Consider the following 9,267-nt stretch of genomic DNA (forward strand, 5'->3'; position numbering starts at 1 on the left):
TACTTAATTTTTGTGATCATGCATCTGCCTCCCACAGCACAGCTGTATTTTTGTGTTAGCACTGTCAAACTGCTTTGTTTGAACACCACGGATGGCAGCTGCCTTATCCACTGCATCCCTTCCTTGTGAGGGGAGACACGAGGGTACGTGAGGGAGGGACCCCAGCTCTGATTTCTGATCCAAACAGTCTCAGCAGTTCTTAGGCCTGGCTCAGGGCAGGGTGACCCTGTCTTATGCATCAATATGGTTGGCATATTTGAGAAAAAGCCATTAAAGTTCTGCCTAGATAACATTGCAACCTCAGGCACCTTCCCACGGCGAAAGAAAGAACCCTCTTCTTGGCAGGTAAGAGGAAAAGCAATGATGTCTAATGTTATAGACTGGGTGTAGCTGCCACTCTTCATTTACTGCAGTTGTGAGAAATTATTAACACTCCTTTGTGGAATCAGGGAGCTGAGACAATGGTGACCTCCACCCCAAGCACACGTCACTGCCCAAAACAAAGGCACAGCCCCAGCCTACATAGGTGTGGATAGGTTCCTTGGCAAGAGCCTGGCAGGAAAGGCAGGGAGGCAGCTGGGGAAAGCCTCAAGCAGAGAAGCAGTCAGTGCTTCATGGGCTGACTGATGGTGAAAAGGGAGCAGAAACAGGAGCAAATAAACTGGTTCTGACATGGGAGGAGAGATTTTGTACCTGCATCCTACATGAGCAGGACTTCTGCAAAGAATTAACTGGCACTGCTGAGAGGCAGAATCCACATATGGAGTCAACCCAAGGCTCTGGTTACCCACTTGTCTGAAATAAAGTCACTGAAGAAATGAAATGAGTTGGAAAACAGAAGGCATTGGCAGGAGAACAGCCTATTACGGGAATATATTTGTTGTATAGCAGTAAATGGAGGAACCTGATTTGCCTGGCCCTGTGCAAATCCCACTAAGCTTTAACAAACCCAGAAGTGATGACTGACACAGAGCAGAGGGGCAGCAAGGCTGAGAGTCAAGTGCTTTGAATTCTACTTTTCATTTGACTCAGTTCCAGGATGACACAGTCCACACCAGATTAAAAAGAATTAGGTTTCTGGATATCTTTTGTGAATATCACAGGTTTGATTCAGCTTCTTTTTTTAAACTTTCATGCTTGCCTCTCTTTGGAATTGTGGCATTGTGGCTGATGTAATACTGTGGTGACTGGCAGCTGTGACAAGGCCCTTGGCCTGCCTTCCTCATTTTAACTTGGAAATGTAAGGAAGACCTAGCATGATCCTTATTTTTACTCAGAAATGCTTTTCATCCAGAGGCCAGGGACAGTAGAGCCAGGAGGTATGACTTCTATCTCTCAGTGTGAGTTTTTGGGAGGACGGGTGGGAGCAGGGACTGATGTTTGCAGAGGCTTCCTGTCACTTCTTTCAATTGCCTTTGCAGGTGCACCAGTAGAAACAGCTCCTCACTGTCCTTTTGAGTCCTTTTGAATGATTTCAACTCAACTTTTGCCTTTGTTCAAGTGGAAGTATATAATCTCCAAGTAATCTTGTCAACTGAAATCATCAAGTGTGGTTTAAAACCGCTGCTTCAAAATAGTTGAGGGTTTCCAACCCTCAGACTTTTTATTTCCAGAATTATTTGGGAATTTGCAGAGTTTCAAATGTTTCCCTGTGAATTTGCAGTTTTCTGTAAAACTAAATGAATTACCCAGCTCTCTTGTGGTCAGATGGGACAGGCACTGTGGCAGCCAAGGAGCCAGAGGTGCCTGGTTGGAAGTGGCCAGGACTGACTCTGCCAGCTATTTCCAAGTGCTGTAGGGTTTTGAAAGTGCTGCTGTCATCTGAAGGATGTTTCACGCATGATGAAGACCAGAGAAATAAATCTTTTCTAGGAACTCAAGCCTGAAAAATACAATGAAGCCACATATTTCTTGGTTTTCTCAGTTCTCTACTTGTGCTGCCTCACAGCCCTATCTCTCCCCCACCCTTGAGGGTGACTACAGTTGTACCCCTGTGTAAGTGAGGGAATGTTCCACTTCCTTGTAAGAAGTGTCCTCTGGCCTCACCTGCTGCTGCTCTGCCTTGCAGGGAGTGTGACTTGCACAGATCCTGTTGCTTATCTCTTGTGGGAGGAAGAAAACATCTTCACACAGCCGTGAGGACGGAGTGAGAACTCATATGCAGAGATGGACTTTTCTAGTGGAGGGCAGGGCTTTGCTGCTGCTGTCATGATGTGCAAAGCCCTGCCAAAAGAGATGGGATCTTCTTGTGTGAGGCATGCACAGGTAGGAAGACATTGCTCTAAATCGCAAAAAAAAGTTAAAATACGTAAGGGGAAAGTTGGGAAAAGCTGCACAGAATTATTGACTGCCCCATGGCCTTTTGGTGGACTTGTGGCACGTAAGCCCAGCCCACACAAAGTCTGTTCAGCATGCACAAAATTAGTTTCTCAAGAGAGTAAGTGTCTGGTGCTCCTTCAGCTCAAAATACCTGTTTTGGTCACTCATTGCCGTCATCTCATTTGCACTGGGTGGAAGCAGCCAGGCCAGGTGACTGAGCCCATCACTGCTGCAGTGTTTTCTTGTACTGTTCATTTTTAGTCAGTTCAGTGAATTGAATTTGGCTCATGTAGGCTTCTCCAGTGCTGGAAGTGTCAGCAGAGTACAGAGTAACAGTGGCATTGAGACCAGTCCTTTGGGCAGTTGTTACATGAAGCAGTGTACACTACACAGTCACTCTGTGTTACTCAGTCCTGGTGCTCCTTATTCCCTTGGCTGGCGGGACCCTGGAATCCCTAAATTTCTGCAGTTTGCAGCAGTCTCCCTGCTGACAGAAGAAGTGGAGACCATGCTTTCCAGCATGATCCATGCAGCGCTGTTTGCTGCTGATGAGATGCTCAGGAGAAAGCACATGAGAAGTGAGTATTTCAGTGGAGAGAAACTCCTGAAGTGAAAGAGGACAACAAGGAGTCTCTCCTGTGTTGGAGAGCTGACTCTGCAGTGGAAGTTGCTGAAAACTTAACTTACAGTCCTTCACCATTTTACTTTCCATGGACTTTTTACTTCAGTTTGTGCTCTCTCCATCCTGGGGTGGAGATTGCAGCACCTCCTCAGCGCAGTACCTTAAGCAGCTCTTAAACTGTTTGCTGGACTGCTGTGGTTCTCACCAGAGCTGGGGTTTCACTTCTTGTTCTTCAGGCTGACTGCATGAGGTGGATTGAAATTGCAGGGTTTCCTTGCCCTTATGCTTTTTTTCTTTTTGATGTTTCATCACGTCTCCCTCTTTTAGGGCAGGTTGTTATGTCTGATACAACATGAAACTTTGGAGAGGGAAGGCCTTGTTAAGTAGCTGAGAATTACGAAGCAAAAGGTAGATTGTCTCTCAGTCAGAGGAGAGCTTGTCGTGTCTGTCCCTGGAACTTTTTAGGAAGAGGTTGTCCGTTTGATTCAGCCATGATACACAAAAGTGAGACCTGCTTTAGGATGGGATGGGAACTGCTTGTCCTTGCACTATTTCTTCACCTCTGCTTCTCAAACAGTGCTTGCTCAGATAATCAGCAATGACAAATGCATATGGAACATTGCAAGAGTGTGAATAACCACCTAAGAAGTATTTGGAAATAGCTCCTCTTAGTTTTCTGAGTCTGAGTTTCCAAACAAGATCTCCAAATAAGTAAGCAAGAGGAAGACACGTGTTTTATTAGCTGTGGGTACCCTTTGCTGAATGGGTGTGGGCAGCAAACCCATGCAGAGGCTGTTGCTAATCCTCACAGTCTCTGATGTGGTCATACTGAACTGGAGGCTTTGTGTAATATGTGAATGCAATGACTTTACTTTCTAACATTTGGCTGGCTTTATAAACCATCTTCCCTTCTCCTTGCTCTTTTTTTTTTTTTTTTTTTTTTCTCATGAAGTCACAATTTCTTGTTGGTTTTGGGCTGTTTGGGTGACTAGAGAGGAACGTATGCTTCTCAGAAGCACATGAACTGTTGCTCTTCAGTAGTGTCCCTGCTCTGCTCATAGACAGAGGAGAGCTGGGTGGAGAGGATCAATCAGGAGACTAAGGAGAGGCATGGAGCAGGATGGAGGGGCAGAAAGGCTGCTTTCTCTCAAGGGATCTGTGAAATGAGACGATTGTGTTGTCATTTCTGCAGCAGGTAATTACATGGTTTTTGTGCACTTTGCATGTCCTTTGTGACCCATGTGTTTTTCATACCTTGTACTCTGATTCCCCTGAGCTGTTCTTTCTTATTCTCTTCCACTTTTGTGCATGAAGCACAGGCCAGAGGTGCCTGCTACCCCTTTGATATCTTCTCAGCATGACTGATGCTAGCCAGGCTTTGGAACAGAAGCAGCTGCAACCTGGGCCCTCCCCAGCAGGTCTCCTGTCCTGCTTCTGTCCTGTCTCCATGCATCTGGAGGAGCCAGTCTGCTGCAGTGCCGTGGCTGCAGCTCCAGCCAGCCAGAAGCCTCTGCAATTTGCCTTCTGTGACACTGACTCACAGGAGGAGGAAGGTCTTGATTCACTGTCTCATGGGAAGTGCTCTGGCTCCAGGCTTCCCTTAGCATTTCCTCGCTTAGACCCCAGTGCAACAAAGCCCTTGAATGGAGTTTGTTGAGCTGCTGTCTGCAGCTCACTGCCCCTCTGCCAGTGTGACAGAAAATGTCCTTGTGACACTGATGGTTGCTTCCTGAAAAAGTGTCAACAGTATCAAGCGGATTTGGTTGCTTTGATATTGCCTATTCGTGGTGAAGACTAAAAAAACTTGTTAAAAATCGCTACTCTGGTGGCAGATTATTTTTTTTCCTTTTATGTTGATGTAGACTCTTTCACTTCGGGAGTAGGAAAATATGCCTGTATGATGGGGAGAGGATTCTTTTTCCCCACTGCCAAAACAAATGTAACGTTTTAGGGAGAGAGGAAAACTTCCCATTGCTTTCATGAGTAATTGAAACTTCAGAAAAAGTGTCTACCCTCAATTCTTTCTACCACTGTGGAGATTTTCCACTTAGCCACCATCTTGGAGGTGCTGGCCAGCTCTGCCTTGGCTTGGATCCCAAAATGCCTCTGATCAGGAAAACTGTCCTGGAAACATCACTAGAATAGCCTTTCCTGTGAGACTAATGCTTCCTGCTGAGCTGACAATGACTCCAGACTCAGTGGGATGTCCCCTGCGGGGAGTGGGACATGGTGTGTCTGCTCAGTACCTCAATCTCAGGCTCCTCCTGAGCAGAGAACATGTAAAGAACCACATTCAACTTAAATACTTGAGGTTTTCACACTTGAGGGTTTTACTAGTAGGTATGATGTTAAATTCTTCGTGGGTGGAAGGCAGCCTTTGGATTTGTTAATTTTATGAAGGAAATTTAGTTTTTGGAGTATTGTGCTGGGACCCTAGAGAACTATTTTGAGAAAACTAAGAATATAAGATTGGCTGTGGCTGGGCAGTGTTGCTTCACTCCTTTATTCCTTCTTTAATCTGCTGTTGACTAATCTGGAGTACTGCTGGAGGTACACTGATAATGTCACTCAGACATCAGGTGCTCTTATGGTGTTAGAGGCCACCGGGTGCCTGTCCCAGACAGACAGGGAGAGGAGAGTTCAGACAAGTTTTCTGCTTCTAATTTCTTCCCTTCCCAATCAAAAACCTGGAGCCCTGCCACTCTAGTTGTGCAGAACTGGGTTGGAACTCAGAGAACCCATTCATTTTATGTCAATGCACCAACCACTGTTTGAGTGTAGGGGTTCCATGTCCTTCAAGGTTATGGTGAATCCCCTGAGGTCTCTTTATAAACCCCTGATTCCTCATGTCTCTCTTTGTGAGATCTGATGTGTCACAGACCTTGCATTTATGCAATCTGCCAGGCTGGAAGGTGCAGCCTGCTGTTAGATCACATTTACAGAGGGCTTATGCAAGATTTAAGCCCATATTACATTTGTTCCTCTGTGATGCTTATATTTGTCTTGCAGTTTGGGAATTTAGATTGTGTGTCTTGGCTGGACTCTGTCATATATGTTTAATCCCAGTTCCTTTGCTTTCCTGCAGGGCCTTGCTAGGGAACAGGAAGTAAATGGAGTGTCTTGTAGGGAGAGCTGACTGCCAGCCAAAAACCCATCCAGCTACAAAAGCAGCTGTTTCAGCCCAAAGAATTTGTAAGCACAGTTATTTTCTTAGCACCTCATCATGCTTCTTGCAGGAACTTCAGCTGTCAGACAGGTTTTCCGTCCTGCTAGGCTGGGAAACTCGGGATGCTTCCTTGGTGAATTGAACTTGGTGATACTGTGACTGAAGGGGTGCATGTGGGAGACGGGGGAGAGAAAGTCTCAAGGCATAGAAAGGGGAACTCTTGGGCCCAATCAATACTGGAGGTTTGGAGTCAGGTTTCAGCCTTTTCCCTGTGCCTGCTAACTCCAAACTAGAGCAGGTTTGCCATGCAGCTGGATCTGAGACATGTGTGTGCACATGCCTCAGGCACGAGGGAAAGCAGGAATTTTCCTAGGCTGTGACGCAGAGTCTACCTGGAGGACTGGCTTTGTCCTGGCTCTGGGCTGCGGGAGTGAGTCCCAGCTGTCCAAGCATCAGTCCTGTCTGGAGCCTCTCATACACTAAGAAATACCGGGAATTAAAAAATGTCATTTGGGAGAGACTAATCGGCACCATGAAAGAGAGTGACCTGCTCCCTGTATGTCACATGCGTATCCCACTGTCAGTTCTTTTATGGAAGAAATCCTCCATATCTCGATATAAGGAAAATAGATGTGTTTGGTCTAACCACGCAGTTAAATGTAGCGGGCTGGCTCATCTTTGCTCTTTGTTTCTACACTGGCCCAGAGTGGGGAAATTCCTCATCTCAACTGTCAGACGTGCAATGCCCTCTTTGCCAAGACTCATCTTGCCCACATGGCTTGTGTCAAGGTTGTGACTGGGAGAGCAAAGACTGGCAGCTATTTTTCTTAGATTGTAGCAGTCCATTGCTGGTGTCCAAGGATCTGCTACAGAGCTGCTGCTTTAGGGATCTGGTATGGAGCTGCAGGGGCCTTCTGGGCAGGTCCTGGCCAGGGTTATCTGTGCTCTCCTGCCCCAAGGGCTCATGCCCCCATGAAGAGAATGACTGTACTGCACAGAAAAGAGCCCTGACACAATTTGCAGCCCAGAGTGTTAAGATAATGCCAGGTGGTGCTGCTTGGCTGCACCATCTGCTTCCTCCATTGTGTTATTACTGGGTGGAGGGGACAGACTGTTCTGAGTGTTGCTGTTGCAAATATGTTTTCCCACTGTGACTGTGAACAGCATCACTGTCCTGGAGATGGATGGTTGTACCACAGTTCATAGAGAGAGCAGAGTTCTCCTTTTGTCCCTCTCTAGGCCCTTACCAGGCCCATGGAACTCTAACCTACATTCTCAAAATTCTCCATTTACAGTTTGGTTGCAGCTGCCTGTGCTGTGCCCTGCATCAGCCTACAGAGAGCCTGTGTCATGGGACAGGACACCTTTCAGCTGGAGAAGTCAGCCCCTGTTCAAGCTTGACCCAGATTCTGAGGTAAGGGGTAAATCTGCCATTGTTTCTCCAGCGCAGCAGAAACAGCAGCAGGGTCAGGGTCGTGGATGGCAGCACAGCCACATGGTGCAGAGCTGCTGAGGGGTGCATGTCCTCACCCCTGCCCACGTGTCTCCGCTTGGGGAATGGTTACAAAACTTTCTCTGCAACTCTGATGGCACTAGCTGTCTTTTATTGGACTCCCATATACTCATAACTTCACTTGATGATGGCAGCAATTCAATTTTAGCAATGCTAAAAGTAATAAACTACTGCCAGCCTTGCGGACTGGCTGCTTCAGGCCACCCTTCAGAAAGCTCCAGAAACATCTGGGAGGATGATGCTTGTCCTTATTGCAGATGTCACCTTTCAACTTGGTTGTCTGAATTCAGTGGCAGCCTTTCACATGCAGCAGGATGCAGGATCTTTTCCTTCCTGACCAAAGCTGTTGAATGCCATTTGCTGTGTCAGCCTAAAATGCAGGGGTGAATTTCACTGGGTAAAGCAATGCCTGTTGTGTGGATGAAAAACAGATGAAAGCATAATGTGATCCAGCAGCTAGAAATTCAACTTAGATAAATGTAAACTAGAAAAAGAAGGTGCATGGTTTTAACAATGACTAAGTAGCAACTATTAAGTAATTTTTTGCACCAATTACCAAGGCATACAGTGGTGGTTCTGTCTCTTGAAACCTCTGAAGAATCCAAGTCTTGTTATCTCACCCAGAAGAAATTTGGGACATCAGATGAAGTCTAAGAACTTTTTTATGCAGTAGACCAAAATGATTCTTCCTGCCGCCTTCTTTATATCTAAAAATGTAAAATATGTAATTTTAAAGGCACTCAGTATTCTTTAGTGTAAATATTGCTATTCTGCAGCAATCCCTGTTTCCTTCTCCTTAATGCTGCTTCCTAACACATTGTTCTGAGCTGGTGGATGGCAATCAAGATTACAACAGGTTAAGTGCCTTGCTACCTCTGTAAAATGTGGAGTGGTGGTTCATGGCCAATGTGAAAGAGGGACTGGTCTTTGAAAAGGCTTCGTGCTGAGGTCAACACTTGCTGAGCATTTCTTCTGGTGTCAGTGTGGCCAGAAGCTTCTCCTTCCACTGCTGCTCTTTTTGTTTGCTTATTTTGTTTTTAATAAATTCCCAGTGCCATCATAAAGCATAATGTGATTTCCTTTTGGCTGCACAGGCTTTCATCTGGAGAACTTCCTTACTGATTTTCAGCCTTGGCTGTGTGAATTTGTGTCTCCAGACCAGTCTGGGAATGTAAGAGCTGGGGAATCATCTGACTCTTGCTGGAAGCAAGAGCACCCACTGGGAGCTGTTCTACCAGGTGGGAGAGAATGGTCCTGGTCAGAGATTAATGGTCCTGGTCAGAGCCCCTCCTCTGGGCTCAGCTGAGGCCCTGGGCAGTGGGAACCTTGCTGTATTCACAACCTGGGCCTGGGAGAACTGAAAGGGGCATGGATGAAGGATGTAGAACAGACTGATCTAGTGCTGGAAGGTGGAAAGCTCTTTCTTGATTTGAGCTGAGATTTGGGAAGTTAGTGGTTTTTAATCTTTATGATCTTGGAATGCCCATAGACTGTGAAAGGAAGTCTGGACCTCTTGAAAGGCCCTGTACCACAAAAACAACCTTACTGTGAAGGACTGTATTAAACTAATCAAGATTTTGTTTGCTGAATCCTTAAAAATGTGAGAGAATTTCAAATAACTCTAAATGTTCATTTATAGTTTTTAAA

At 46.0% G+C, this 9,267-nt stretch overlaps 1 long non-coding RNA gene across 3 annotated transcripts in view; it reads left to right on the forward strand.

Moving 5' to 3' along the window:
• Positions 1 to 8,883, forward strand: part of LOC136366031 (uncharacterized) — a 35,767-nt gene extending 26,884 nt beyond the window's left edge. For 2 of the 3 annotated variants that reach the window (XR_010744455.1, XR_010744456.1), the window contains exons 2-4: positions 6,027 to 6,133; positions 7,403 to 7,521; positions 8,715 to 8,883. This is a non-coding gene — a long non-coding RNA (uncharacterized lncRNA). Of the gene's footprint in view, positions 1 to 2,068; positions 2,266 to 4,002; positions 4,137 to 6,026; positions 6,134 to 7,402; positions 7,522 to 8,714 lie in introns of all 3 variants that reach the window. The other variant, XR_010744454.1, reaches the window with a different exon arrangement.
• Positions 8,884 to 9,267: the final 384 nt, after the last annotated feature.

Source organism: Sylvia atricapilla, chromosome 11 (genome assembly GCF_009819655.1).
Source record: "Sylvia atricapilla isolate bSylAtr1 chromosome 11, bSylAtr1.pri, whole genome shotgun sequence".
Taxonomy (NCBI): domain Eukaryota; kingdom Metazoa; phylum Chordata; class Aves; order Passeriformes; family Sylviidae; genus Sylvia; species Sylvia atricapilla.